This window comes from Triturus cristatus, chromosome 2_2, assembly GCF_964204655.1.
Source record: "Triturus cristatus chromosome 2_2, aTriCri1.1, whole genome shotgun sequence".
Taxonomy (NCBI): Eukaryota; Metazoa; Chordata; class Amphibia; order Caudata; family Salamandridae; genus Triturus; species Triturus cristatus.
Window position 1 is genome coordinate 767,162,824 of NC_140582.1, and position 13,744 is coordinate 767,176,567.

At 41.5% G+C, this 13,744-nt stretch overlaps 1 protein-coding gene across 2 annotated transcripts in view; it reads right to left on the reverse strand.

The window, feature by feature from the left end:
• TUSC3 (tumor suppressor candidate 3) overlaps window positions 1-13,744 on the reverse strand; it is a 1,613,394-nt gene that overhangs the window by 348,093 nt on the left and 1,251,557 nt on the right. The window lies entirely within an intron of this gene.

Here is a 13,744-nt window from a genome sequence, read left to right on the forward strand (position 1 = left end):
AGGATGGAAGGCAAAAATATTAGACGAAAACACACCATAGGTGCTGGGTCCACTTGTCTGCAAACTCTAAATCATTCAAAGGAAAAACATGGGTTTAGTCAATGGTCAGGCTCAGTGGCTACCCACCATTTACAGTGTGGGTTGGCTGACCATAGATAGTTGTGCACAGGGCCTGGCCCGGGATATAGGTCAGGTCCTGAATTCAGAACCCAATGCACATGCGCGAAAACTGTGAATAATGGGGGTCGGCTGCCCGTGACACTTTTAGAGCAGGGTCTGGCCTAGGCGCTATGGCATACCTCTGGATGTATTTGGCATTCGGGTAAGCGTGTAGCGGGGTTAGGCTGCCTGCTGCAGCATGTTGGATGAAGGCCCTGGTTGCAGGCCAGGCCCTCTAGTCACCCTCCACCGGACACATCATTGGTGTGTTTTATACCTTTGTAATGTGAAACTAATTTTGTATCCAGTTTTTCCCAGTTTAACTCTGCTCCAGTGTTATGATGTGAGTCTTTTCTTTATGCGTGGTCATGCCAATGAATCAGAGTTTACACATATGATCATGTATACCATTGCTTCAGAATTACAGTTGTAATGTGTATATTGTTTCCATGGTTATCACAAGCCTACAGCTATCTGAGTGCTGAATGTATCGAATCTACATACAATGCAGTTGACAGAGGGGTGGTTTTGATGTTATTTGATCAGCTGGTAAAGGTCTGGTGTGGACCAGTGATTTCGGAGATTCTTTAATTTCCTAAATCAGTGAATGGGGTAATTTAAATTATATTTTCTTTTTCTATCTTTTCATCCTCGACTTTTATACTACTGATGGCAGGACATGAGAGGGATAGGGGTAAGGCCTAGTCCTAATGAATGTCCAAGAGGATCACTAGACATAAAGACAAGGGGCAGAAACATGTTGACACACTGTACAGATTCAAGTAGTGGGAGGCATCAATAAACCTACCATAACCTAACCATCCTATTTTAGTTTTTTCGCCAAGGCCCCAGATACCTTACGAACTTGAAAGTATATCATGCAACCCTCTTATAAGAGCACCAGGGGAAGCCCGCAGTATTAAACTTCAGGTTACCACTCTGAGGTGCCCCCTGATGATGCATGCCACCTTAGTGGGTGAGGGCCTTTGTCCTTTTTAGTAAAAAACACCTAGGTGATTCACCTTTTCTCAAGGTCTCACAACGGTGTGCTTGGACTGCCCAGCGGATTTCCAGTGTTAGGTACTTATTTGGGATTATTAAATATCATTTCACTAATCACATTTTTGGTGACATGACTACGCATACAGTATTATTTTTTATGTAAATATGTGTTGTTAATTAAAGACGCTGTGTAGTTAAGCCCTGTAATTTATTGAAATATATTGTGAATTAATGAGCAGCTCATTTTGGGTGCAAGTTAAGGGTTTCAAGGCAATATAAGTGTGAGAAATTGAGTTATTAGTTGACTTGGATGTGAGCCTTAGTCAAGAAGCAACTACAATTCTTGTAAGGGTAAGGCACAAGCCAACCCTATATTAACCTGTGCTCAACCCTCTAGTTGTTTGGCACAGAGCAGTCAGTCTTAACTTAGAGGCAATGTGTAAAGTATTTCTGAAACCCATCAAACAGTAATAAAGTGGAAACACCACACAAAAAAGATCTCACAGCAGGTTAGAAAAATAGAATTTTCTTTAATAAATAAAACAAGATAAAAACTACAAACATCCAATCAGTAGAACTGGAGGTATGCAATTTTAAAGATTTTAGTGAAAATTGCCACAAAAAGCACAAAGCACAAACCTTGGAAATCTGGTCGCGCCAGACCGGGACAAAGGCACAATTTCAGGCTGACTGCGATGTATCATAGGTCGGCTACAGGGACCCAGTTAGGTCTGTTGAACATAGTACCTTAAATCTGGGGTTGCAGAACATTGCAAGGACCCCTGTCAAAGATGCGTCGCACAGCTGAAGCAATGTGTTAGTTCTGAGATGAGGCGAGGCTGCTGTGTGAGGCCTGCATCGTTGTCGAGGATCCCGTTTATGGGGTTTGCGATGAAAAGTCCGGTGTCGAGGATGCGGTGTGCAGCCAGGGCGATGTGCTGGTTCCGAAGATCTGCAAGGATGTTATGCATGGTCCACTGTCATCGAGGAAGCCATCAATGAGCGATGCTAGGATCTGCACCGCAGATGCATCGTGCAGCGGCGGTTCCCAAAGGTATTGCCGTCTGTGGCAGCTATGCAGGTCTTTGCAACAGGTCCAATCCACGCAGCAGCGGAGCTGCGTCAGTTCTGTTTGGGATTATGATGCGAATCAGAGGAGATACGTCGGTTCCACTGGATCCACGGAGGCTGGCAGAGCACCCCAAGTCCAATTCGAAGGGTCCAGGACTGGGGTGGCACTGCTAAGCAGGGTAGACTCACAGATGAAAGAGTCCAGGTGCCGTTGCAAGGTTGTTGGAAGCCTGTTTTGTCCCTGAAACTTCAGATCAGGAGGCCAGCCACTAGCCTTTGGAGTCACTCCGGGTTTTGGGTTCAAGAGATGCAGGTCCAGTCCTTATCGCCCAGGCAAAGGGCAGCAGGTCAGCGCAGGAACGAAGCAGCCCTTCAGAGCAGCAGTCCAGCAGAGTGGTTGTCCTTTCAGCAGCACAGAAGTTCTTCTTCCTGCCAGAGTATCCACAGGTCCAGTAGTGTACTTAAGAGTTGATGTCTGTGGTCCAGTATTTATACCCAGTTGTGCCTTTGAAGTGGGCATAAGCTTCTAGAGGCATGCCTTTGAAGTGCACAGGTGCCCTGCCTTCCTGGCCCCAACTCAAGACTAACTACAGGAGGTACGCAGTTCTTTGTGTGTTGACAGGACACAGCATATTCAAGTGTATATAGGGCTCGTCCCAGCTCCTCCCTCCCATCCTAACGGTGATGGGCCATCCAGTCACACCTAAGCTCCCCATTGTTTGTGGCTGTCTAGGAGAAATACACAAAGCCCAATTGTCAACTTTACTCAGTCATGTGATCCAGAGACCGACTGCAGGCACCAATAGGCAGCAAAATCTAACTTTCTAAATGTGACATTTAAAAAAAATGGTAATTTAAAATCTGACTTCACCATAAGTTAGGATATTTCATCACAATTCCAGAAACCCCAAACATGGACTAGTTACCCATTCTCATTTAGAAATTACACTTATAAAATGCAGTAAGGTAACTCCAATGTTATCCTATAGGAGTGGTAGGCCTTGTAGTAGTGACAAACGAATTTAAGAGTTTTTTGCTACCAGGACATGGAAAATCTAAAAGTGCCTGTCCTACTTTTTAAATACATTGGAACCTGCCCTCTAGGATGTCCAGGGCCTACCCTAGGGGTGAATTATATGTATAAAAAGGAAGGCTTAGGCCTAGCAAAAGGTTTATTTTGTCAGGTGGAGATAGCAGTTCACACTGCACACATAGGCTGCAATGGCAGACCTGAGACACGTTTGAAGTGCATTTTAAATGGGTGGCACAAACAGTTCTGCAGGCCCAGTAGTAGCATTTAGTTTACAGGCCCTGGGCACAGCTAGTGCCACTTTACAAGGGACTTACAACTAAATTAAATATGCCAGTTGAGTATAAGCCAATTCTACTATGTTTTATGGCGAAAGCACAAGCACTTTAGCACCGGTTAGCAATGGTAAAGTCCTAAGGCCAACAAAATTGAATTCAGCAAATATAGGTAGAGTGAAGGCAGAAAGTCTCGGGATGACTCTGCAGAAAGGGCCAAGTCCAACAATACGTATATTTAAAATATACATATACGTATAAATTTATGTAGGTAAATGCTTCTTTGTCTATGTACGTACTGGTATAGTAAAAATGTTGAAAAGTGCACATTCTGAGAACTTCACACAGCATTTTTGATCTGCAGTATACGGGTTTCTGTAATTATAGAGTTTGGTTTTGAAAATAAGATGTTCCTGTTTGGTTCATGTATGTGCTGTCTGGAATTCTGGGTATATCTACAAGTTTTACAATGCATCATGTGCGAAAGGGCAAAGCAAATTGAAGCGTATCCGAATTTGGAATGAAAGAAGAATACAGTCACACAATTATTTTGAATTGCACATTGTATGTCATGCCTACAGTAAAATCAGAGAATGACTCAAATACTTGGAAAAGTGACAATTTTGAGACACTTTTCCTCTGCTAAATTACATCAAAGGGTCCATTGCTAACGCTCCGTCTACATAAGCGGCTTAGGCAGGGCGGTCAAACACATTTTAGCTTGTTTACTTGCTTGCATCAAGAGGATGAAAGATACGATGATGGGCAGATGTTATGGTCTGACGCTTCCATTTATTGCTTTTAGGCATGGTTATGACTCGCCCTGACTCCATACTGTCGGCAGCTGCCAAGTTAGATATGAAATGCGATAGAGGTGGAGTCATTACTACGAAGTTTTCTAAAAACGAAATGCAATTTTCCAGTCTTTCCAAGACCCTCTTTTACCATTCTGAAGATTCACGATCTTTTGTAATGTTTAGCAGGCCACAGGGACAGGCAAAGGCTTCAATTACACCAGTCAGGAAGGAATTCACTGACAGGTTCTTGACAAAAGTAAATGGTTCCACTACTGTAAATCTCCCTGCCAACATTGCAGAGAAATCTGCAGTAGTAAACCTTTCAAATATGATGGGTAATGTGCAGATCAAGAGGTTTGCATTGAAAGCTTGTGAACGCCAACAAACTTGTGAGTTTATTGGCATTCATAAATGGTAGCCCTAGCCCCATTGGAAATCATTGGTGCTTTACACCAGCAAAGGGCTGGAGTGACAACCCTTCCCGGATGGACGGAGGAATGGATCACCCCATACCTGGAGGGGTTGTTTAAAAAAAAAAGAGTGGGGGTTGTCTACAGAGAAAAATGTTTTTCCCATGGAGTAAAAAAGAAAATAACAAGCATTGGCAAAGCCAATAGGTCTCGCCTTAAAAGGTCAGTGCCAACATATTGGCCTTGCCAATGAGTTTTATGTTATCAATCTAACATTACTCTGACCCTGCTGTAATGGTAAGAAATAAAATGGCTGCCAATGTATTGTGATACATGTGGATGCACATGCATGCAACCACACAACAGCAATTTAACAATGGTTTAAGTTAGTGACCTTACATGAATGCAACAGGAGTTTTGTTATTTTTTTAAGACTGATCCAACACCATTGCAATGAGCAAAAATTGGGTAATATCTAAAATGTACCTGTCCTCATTGCATGGACTGGACTGTTTCAGCCTGCTTGTAATATGGTATCCCTCAGATTCATAATGCAATGAAATGTCATGCATACACCCACTAAAAATATGGAAATTTCACACTGTCAAACTGAAACCTTGACAGCTTCATACGTGCCAGTGCTGCTTAAGTGTCACGTTGCTGCTAGAGAAAAATTAAAAACAAGCACTTATGCAAGCTGGGTGTCTGGCTGGCACGGGGTCGTTTGAAGCAGGGCTGCAGATGATCACAAGAGGAAATTAATGTTCTTTATTTGATTTTCTCCCTCTGTAGAGGGAGAGGTGAATCGAGAGGCTAAGGCCAAGATGACATACAGAATGCTTGGGCCGGGTCACACTGTGCTTCAGAGAATCAGATGGAGCTCCTGTGCAAACTGGTTGGCCTGGGCCCTTTTGTAGGCCTTAAGTAAACTGCAACACAACGTATATTCCAGGTTATTGTGGCCTGGGATGTATCACTGTGACTCCTCTACCACCTTGGTCAATGCTATCCTTTTTCCCTGTACTTAGACCTGCTGAATAGATCATCAATACAACGTTGCACCAAATAATGGATGTCTCCCAAAGTACCAAAGGAGCAGAGGACTACTTATGGAGACTGACCCAAAGGTTAGGCTGGTGGGAGAAGCAGCCAAATGACGTTAGCCTTCATCCTTAGCTAGACAATCCTGTCATTTGCTTAATTATTGCAAAGAAGCTAGTTGGTTCTGGTTTTGTTACTAATACAGCAGTAGTGAAAACTTCAGCAGAGTTCCTGGTTGTGACATGACCCGTTACACAGTAATTATACAGAAGAAATAGGGTAAAGGTGTGACATGAAGCAGTATTTACCAAAAAGCTTTTTTCTAACTCCCAGTTAATTAACATAGGTAGATTTCAATTTAATTTGCTGATGGGTTAAGCATAAATGAGTTATGGAAATGTGCACAGGTTGTATAATAACATATCCGCCTCAAAAACATTTGAATATTTATTGTTGATAAATCACCAAATGTTCTTCGTTGTAAATGACTGAATTAATATATTTCAAGTTGTAACATCGTTTGTCTTGGTCCAGACTCCTGTGACAAATGTAAACCTGCATTATGACATCTCTAAAGCTTTTAGCGGGGTTCTAATGGTCTGAACAATGATTTTCAAGCATGTGCCTATCAGACCCTTGCGACGTGCCACTGCATGAATGAAATGTCGCAGTGCCTGCGTACACTTCTGTGACAGCGCCTACAGTACAAGCCTTGCATCACGGCTGCACCAACAACAGTAGATCAAATTCTTGCATGTCAATTGTGAGAGGAGGCAGGTGTGGAAGGCAGCCTTAGCAAGGGTATTTCAAGGTCCACGCAAGTCTTATGAATGAAATAGTCTATGTCTCTGTACGTGCATGCAGCCCTATCTACCTTCCCTTTTACCTAGGTGTTCGTTATATGTGTGTGTAGAATGGGTGTGTGGGTAGATGCAGTGCTTAACTTTTAAATGTATTAAGTCAGTGCCAGTACATTTGCCAGTAATAAAAGCACGATAGGCACAGTAGGACACAATGCCGAGTCTCCGATGGGATAGCACAGCAGGCCTCCACCAATCACAAACACAACAAAAGCCAAAGAATCCCAACATTGCAGCAGCATTCGGAGGCAGTCTAGGTGAGAGTGAGCATTTGACACCCCGTGACACTGGCATGTTTGCAAAAAGGTGATGCGTTGCCAGGCATGTATTAATTACGCAGCCTGGCAGGGTTCTGTCTATGCAATACCCAGGAGTCCAGGCCTGAATCTGAGAAAATGAAGACTTCGGGCTGGGACATGGAGCTGCTAGTGAAGATGAAACTGATTTAACGTGGTTGTCATGCCCTTTGTGAGCTGTGCTGAAAGGCTGCGGACAACGGTAGGAGGGCGGGAGCAAAGAAAACATGGACAACAGTAGGGGGCGGGAACAAAGGGAATACGGAGAACAGGAGGGGGCGGGAACAAAGGGTATGCGGACAATTGGAGGAGGTGTGGGAGAATGGAGAACACGGACAACGGGAGAAGGGGTGGGAACAATGTAAAGCACAACAGGAAATTAAAAATATTGCACATGTACCGTGTAACAACAAAGTAAAGAGGCCAGTAGCCATGGGAGGATACAAATGACAACATGGCCGTACTAAGGAGGGACTAACAAGTCTATTAAAGATTCCGACACGAGGCGCGTGCGGCGGCGATCCAAGATGGCCGCTCCTTAACTCGGCTCCGAGACACGGAGGAACGTCAGCGATCGAGGAACCTCCATTTGCGCACATATCATGCAGAAAGCCATGGATTCTGACTGCAGAGGACATGCTGCGCGCTAAGACAAGCTTATTTTTTAAAAATTGAGCCTTCTTCCACTGTTTTTTTAGCCTGAAGGATTCCCAGCCTGTGGCGGCCGCCATTTTGATTTTTTTCTCCTCACAATCTCTCTTCACTTCGGCGCCTTTTATGCTGCCTCTTTGCCATATAATGCGCTTTTTTCCATTTTTTGTCCCTATTTGAGGTGGATACCAATATCTTCTGCATCAGTTACTCTAGTGGCGGCTCCTTTTACATATTTCCATTTTTTCGCTGTTATTCATGGCATCATCATGAGTAATTAGTGACTCCTACACCTATTTACCTCACATGGGTAGCTGACTTTACTTTTTATTGTTTCTTTTTGGTTATTTTTGTTGGTGTGTCCCCAAACTACTTGTGCTGATAATTTTTATGGCTGGCTGAACGGATATACGTACTTTGCAATGGATGCCTCTAACTCCAACAAATCACACGGTGCATCAGGTTCTAATGTTGGTACTCGCAAGGACTCTGCTGCTAATACTAACAAGCAAGTTAAGAAAGACCCATCCTCCCCATCAAAGCCTCCTCTTCCTCTGACGTTAGAGGACATTATGGATAAACTGCGCAATATAAGACCCTTTATGTCTGAGACCACAGCCTCACTTCAACGTATTGAAGAAAAATGGCCGGGCCAGAGTCACATATTTCAGTTGTGGAGCAGAAAATTAGTGATGCACAAGACGTTGTCGCCAAAGTAGATTTTCTCACAAAAGAAGTAATTCAACTTAAAAAAGTTACAGAAGATTAAGAAAATTGAAATAGACGCAACAACCTACGCATCTATGGTGTTCCAAAAGGTTCTGAAGGGTCAGACATGATCTCTTTCTTGAAAACCCAAGTTCTTCAAATTGTTGGATTGCCAAAATCCGTAGACCTCAACATTCAAAGAGCGCACAGACTGGGCCCATCAAATACACCTTCAGCAGCTAAACCCAGAGGCATCATTGCGTACTTTTTATTATATTCTGACCTTATGGCAATTCTCAATGCTGCAAAACAACAGAAACAAATGATATGGTCTGGAAACAAAATTTTCTTCAGCCAGGATGTTTCAAAGTCAACTGCCAACCATCACAAAGAATTTTTAGATCTTCGACCATCGCTTAGATCCATGAATGCTCGCTATGGTCTCATCCACCCTTGCTTCCTTAAAGTAACCTACAAAGATCGTACTTTTACTTTTGAAGATCCAGCGGAACTTCATAAATTCATTCACGTTCATAGACAAGACGCCATGCACCTAAGCAAACCTTAATCGAATTCTTGTTCATCTTCTTCCATTTCTTTTAGATGTTCCCTGTGTACCTATGCGGTCGATGTTCAAATCCAAGTCACTGTCATGTTTGTGGTGCCATACCCACTTCGCGGCAATGCACCCTAACGTTTGGTAAGTTTCCCTCCTTATTGTTCCTGTATGTTGCAATTTTCTTTTTCTTTTTGGAGACTTACCTCCTGTGTTCCTCCTTTTTATTTGTAGTAATCAACTTGCTTCTCCTTCGTGCTCCCCGTTTGGAGTGGGCCGTCTTGTCTTTTTCACCCCCCTCCTGCATTATTGTTCTCCTTATAACTGTTCAATATGACTAAAGCTCTTTGGCTTTTGGTCATCTTTTTTCTGCTATCTTCTTTAGGGCGACAATGGTCCCCTTTCCTTTCCTTTTTCTTTTCTATCCTCTTCTCTTTTTCCTTTCTTCTCTCATTCAATATTTTCCTGCCTTCTATTTCACTACATGTATCTCTCTTCATTCTATATTTTTGGTATCTTTTGAATCTTTTATCAGCTCACGGTGGAGTTCCCACCATACATGTTTTCTTATCCTCCTTCCTCCACATTATTTCATCTCCTTACAATTTCCTTTCTCTTTTATATCGATCTTTTACCTTCTTTTATATACCCCTGTCCTGCTCAGATATTCACTTCTCTGTTGTTTATCTCTTATTCTCTGGATGTTATTTTTTATATTATCTATTTTTGTATAAACCTCTTTGATGAAAGGCTTACGTATAGTTTCATGGAATGTTAAGGGTATACGTAACCCTGTCAAAAAACAACGTGTTTTGTCTCACCTTGCTAAACTAAAATGTCAGGTTGCTTTTTTGCAAGAATCACATCTCAGGGAACAGGATGTATCTTCTCTCCGTAAACAATGGGTGGGAGATGTTTTCTGTTCTCCTGCTGTGAATAACAAAAATGGAGTGGTTATACTTTTTCATAAATCCTTGAATGTCTCCCTCCAGAATGAACTGAAAGACGTTAATGGTAGATGGCTTTTCTTAAATGTTAAAGTCAATGATGCTCAATTATCTTTTTGTAATATTTATGGTCCTAACAGTGTTGATTTAACCTTTTGGAATGAGGTCTTTACTCTACTCTCCTCACATGCCTCCCAAAATCTAATTGTAGGTGGTAATTGCAATCAACTTATGGACCCTTTTATAGACAGAAAATCCCAAGTGAAGTATATCCCCAATAAAATGCAAAGACTTTTTATAAAGCTATCACTTCCAGGAGCTTGATAGATTCTTGGAGAACTTCCCACCCTGATGCTCTAGAATTTTCCTTTTTCTCCCCTGTGCATAAATCACACTCACGTATTGACTACATCTTTCTCACTCAACCCGCCCTACAATACATGACCAATGCAGAGATTGGTTCCATTCTCATCTCAGACCATGCTCCTGTCATATTAGATATGGATGATCCCTCGTCTCCTTCCCCCTCCCAACGTTGGCGTTTCAACAACTCCCTCTTACTAGATACGCAATTCACTGATCATTTCAATATATTCACCCAGGAATTCTTCCTAAATAACCTCTCCTCTACTTCTACTTCTCAGTATCATTTTATATGGGATGCCTTTAAGGCTGCCGCCAGGGGTTTTATTATTAAAAAGAAAAAAGCTATTTTTAATTCTACACACATCCTGACCCAAATGAAGGCCTTAGAACATAAGTACTTTACTTCTAATAGTCCTGATACACTTTCAGCTCTTATTAAAGCCAAATTACAATCAATAAACAGTCGTTAGATTCAGCTTGCAATAATCTCCTGAAATGTAATGCCAAAATGTATGGTGGACGGAATAAAGCAGGCAAATCTTTGGCTAACTATTTAAAAATTAAAAAACAAAAATCTATAATTGTGGTCATTACAGATAATTCTGGAACTCGACATACTTCGGACGCTAAAATACTCGACTGCTTTACTGATTACTATACTACTCTCTACACTCCAGAATCCTATCCCACTGCTGATTAAATAGACTCCTTTTTCCAGAATATTCCCAAATCTCCTACAGGCCCCTCTAACCTCTCATCTTTAAATGCACCCATTCTCGAACAGGAAATCACTGAAGCCATGACTCTCTTACCCAAGGATAAAACACCTGGTCCTGATGGATTCACTGTTCGTTTTTTTCTTTACTTTAAACAACTTCTGGTCCCCCAGTTACTTACACTAATTACTCATTTTCTCACTACTGGTGGATCCTTCACTCAGGCAATGTTATGTTTAATACATAAGAAAGATAAGGATCCCTCCCGTTGTAAAAACTACAGACCGATTTCCTTGATTAATTCTGATTGTAAAATTTATGCTAAATTGCTTGCCCTTCATATAAATAAAGTAATCCCAGACCTCATCAATATATATCAATCTGGCTTTGTTAAAGGACGCTCTATCACCGACAACTCTAGAACATTTCCTAATATTATCCACTTGGCCTCTAAATTAAATTCTTCCGTGGCCGCCATCACGCTGGATGCTGAAAAAGCATTTGGCAGGTTAACTGTGACTTTATTTTTGGTGCACTTAAGTTGCATGGCTTTAGCCCACCCATTATTGAATATATTCATCTGCTATACTCGGCTCCTACTACTTCTATTTGGGTGAATGGATGTCAATCTGCTTATTTCCCACGTCTTAGAGTGACAAGACAGGGGTGTCCTCTTTCTCCTCTCCTATTTATTCTTGCCTTAGAGCCCTTGCTAGAAAAACGTAGACGTTCACCACAATATACAGGCTTTAAATTTAATAATATTGATATCAAATTCACTGCCTACGCTGATGATATCCTCCTATATATCTCCAACCCATCACCCTCCCTCCCAGCATTTTTCTCCCTTATACAAGAATATTCCTCTGTCTCTGGATATAAGTTAAATATTGATAAATCCGAGGTCCCTACCTTAAATAAATATTGTCTTCCATATATGTTTCAAGACACTGGATTCGAATGGAACTCCAAAAACATTAAATGTCTAGGGACTCTTTATGCTAATAATATCAAGGAAACTATTAAAATAAACCTTGCGGAAATCCTCAAAAAATTATAAAATCTTACGGATAGTTGGTCTCCACTTTTTCTTTCCTGGTGGGGCAGATTAGCCACGATTAAAATGATGCTTCTTCCAATCATTAATTTTGTCCTTTCTATGCTCACAGTTTCTCTTCCCAACTCCTTTTTTTGTAATATTTATCGCTCTTTGACTAAATTTCTTTGGAATAATCGTAAGGCCAGGGTTTCACTTTCTCGTTAACAACTTTCCAAAGAACTGGGAGAAGTAAACTTCCCTAATCTTAACCCCTTCAGTGCCACGCCCTTTCCCCGCCCTGTGCCGGGCGTTACATTAGCAGGCGGGGTTCATGACGAGATAGTCTCGTCATGGGCACAGCGCAACCGTGCTCCATGACGAGACTATCTCGTCATGGGCACTGAAGAAGTTAAACGTTATCACTCTGCGTTTTCTTTGAAACAAATATGGTCCTTTTTATCTGAATCGGCCCCTCCTCCGGTAACAGCATGGAGCTCCATAGAACAAGCGCAACACACACCTTTTTCTTTTCTTTCAGCCACCCGTCTTTCCCAACCTCCTAAACGTCTTTTTTCACCTACTTTCATTCACTCTAAAACTATAGCTACCTCCCTGCTTATTACTCACCTGTCTCCTGTAGAACGCGCCCTTCGCACTCCAATCTGGTATAACAAACATCTCAAAATTAACAACAGAGCTCTATTTTGGAAAGAATGGATCGATAAAGCCATCATCACACTCGACCATTTATTAAAAGATGGTTCCGCTATGGAATTCCCTGAAATACAAAGCTCATATGGTATCTCAATCGTACGATCCCACCAATACCCCTTCCTTAAAGATTACACAACACTTCTTCTCTCTCAAAGTATCCCTGCCATCACACATGACCACTCCATTTCTTCTCCTTTGGACTTCTCAACTCAATTTAAAGCTGCTGTTATTTATAAGTTACTTTCCCGTCCTGCCAACATCCGAACTAAATCTAAACTAGAACTTTTGTGGGAAAAGGACCTGTCACAAGATTTTTCTTTTCCAATATGGGACTCCATTTGGTCTAAAATTCACACTTCCTCCCGCTCTGCTAGTACAACCCAGACCTTATATTACTTTTATAACAGACTCTTTTTTACACCTACTGACTTACATAGATTCAAGCTGTTGGATTCCCCGAAGTGTTGGTCTTGTTCCCACTAACGCAGTGAATTTTTGCATATGTTTTTTCACTGTCCCAATGTTAAGGCTCTGTGGTTGCGTATATGGTCCAAATTGAATGACATTTTAACTACGAATGTACCTTTTTCGATGTTTTGCATGTTTTCTTAGGTAGCTCCTCTAAGGTTTGGAATGTGCACAGTAATGTGGGTAAATTTATTGATTTGTTTTTAGCCATTTCCTTTCAGATTATTACTACTAATTGGAAGGATACTTCGGAAATTTCTTTTCAAGCTTGGTGGAATTTGCTTTGTCACCATCATAGACTTGATCAAGCTTACGCCTCCTCTATGTCTTTGTTGATAAAAAAAGACTTGTTGTGGTTACCATTACCATATTTTCTCTCACGTTGTGCCTCTTGATTGTAATTATATAGGATACCAAGGTGTTGTTTAGTATTTAAACAAAAAAAAAAAAACGTTTATATTTCTCTCTGTCTATTGCTCCTCCTCCTTATTCTTTCATTTTTTGTTCCCCCCTCCCTCTCTCCCCTTTCTCTTCCTTTCTTCTTTCTTACTCTTTCTTTATTTAAATCTTAAAAATTGCACTTACTCTTAGTAGAGACTGTATCTGTTGAGGATGCTTTTACTTTCTCATTGCCTTAC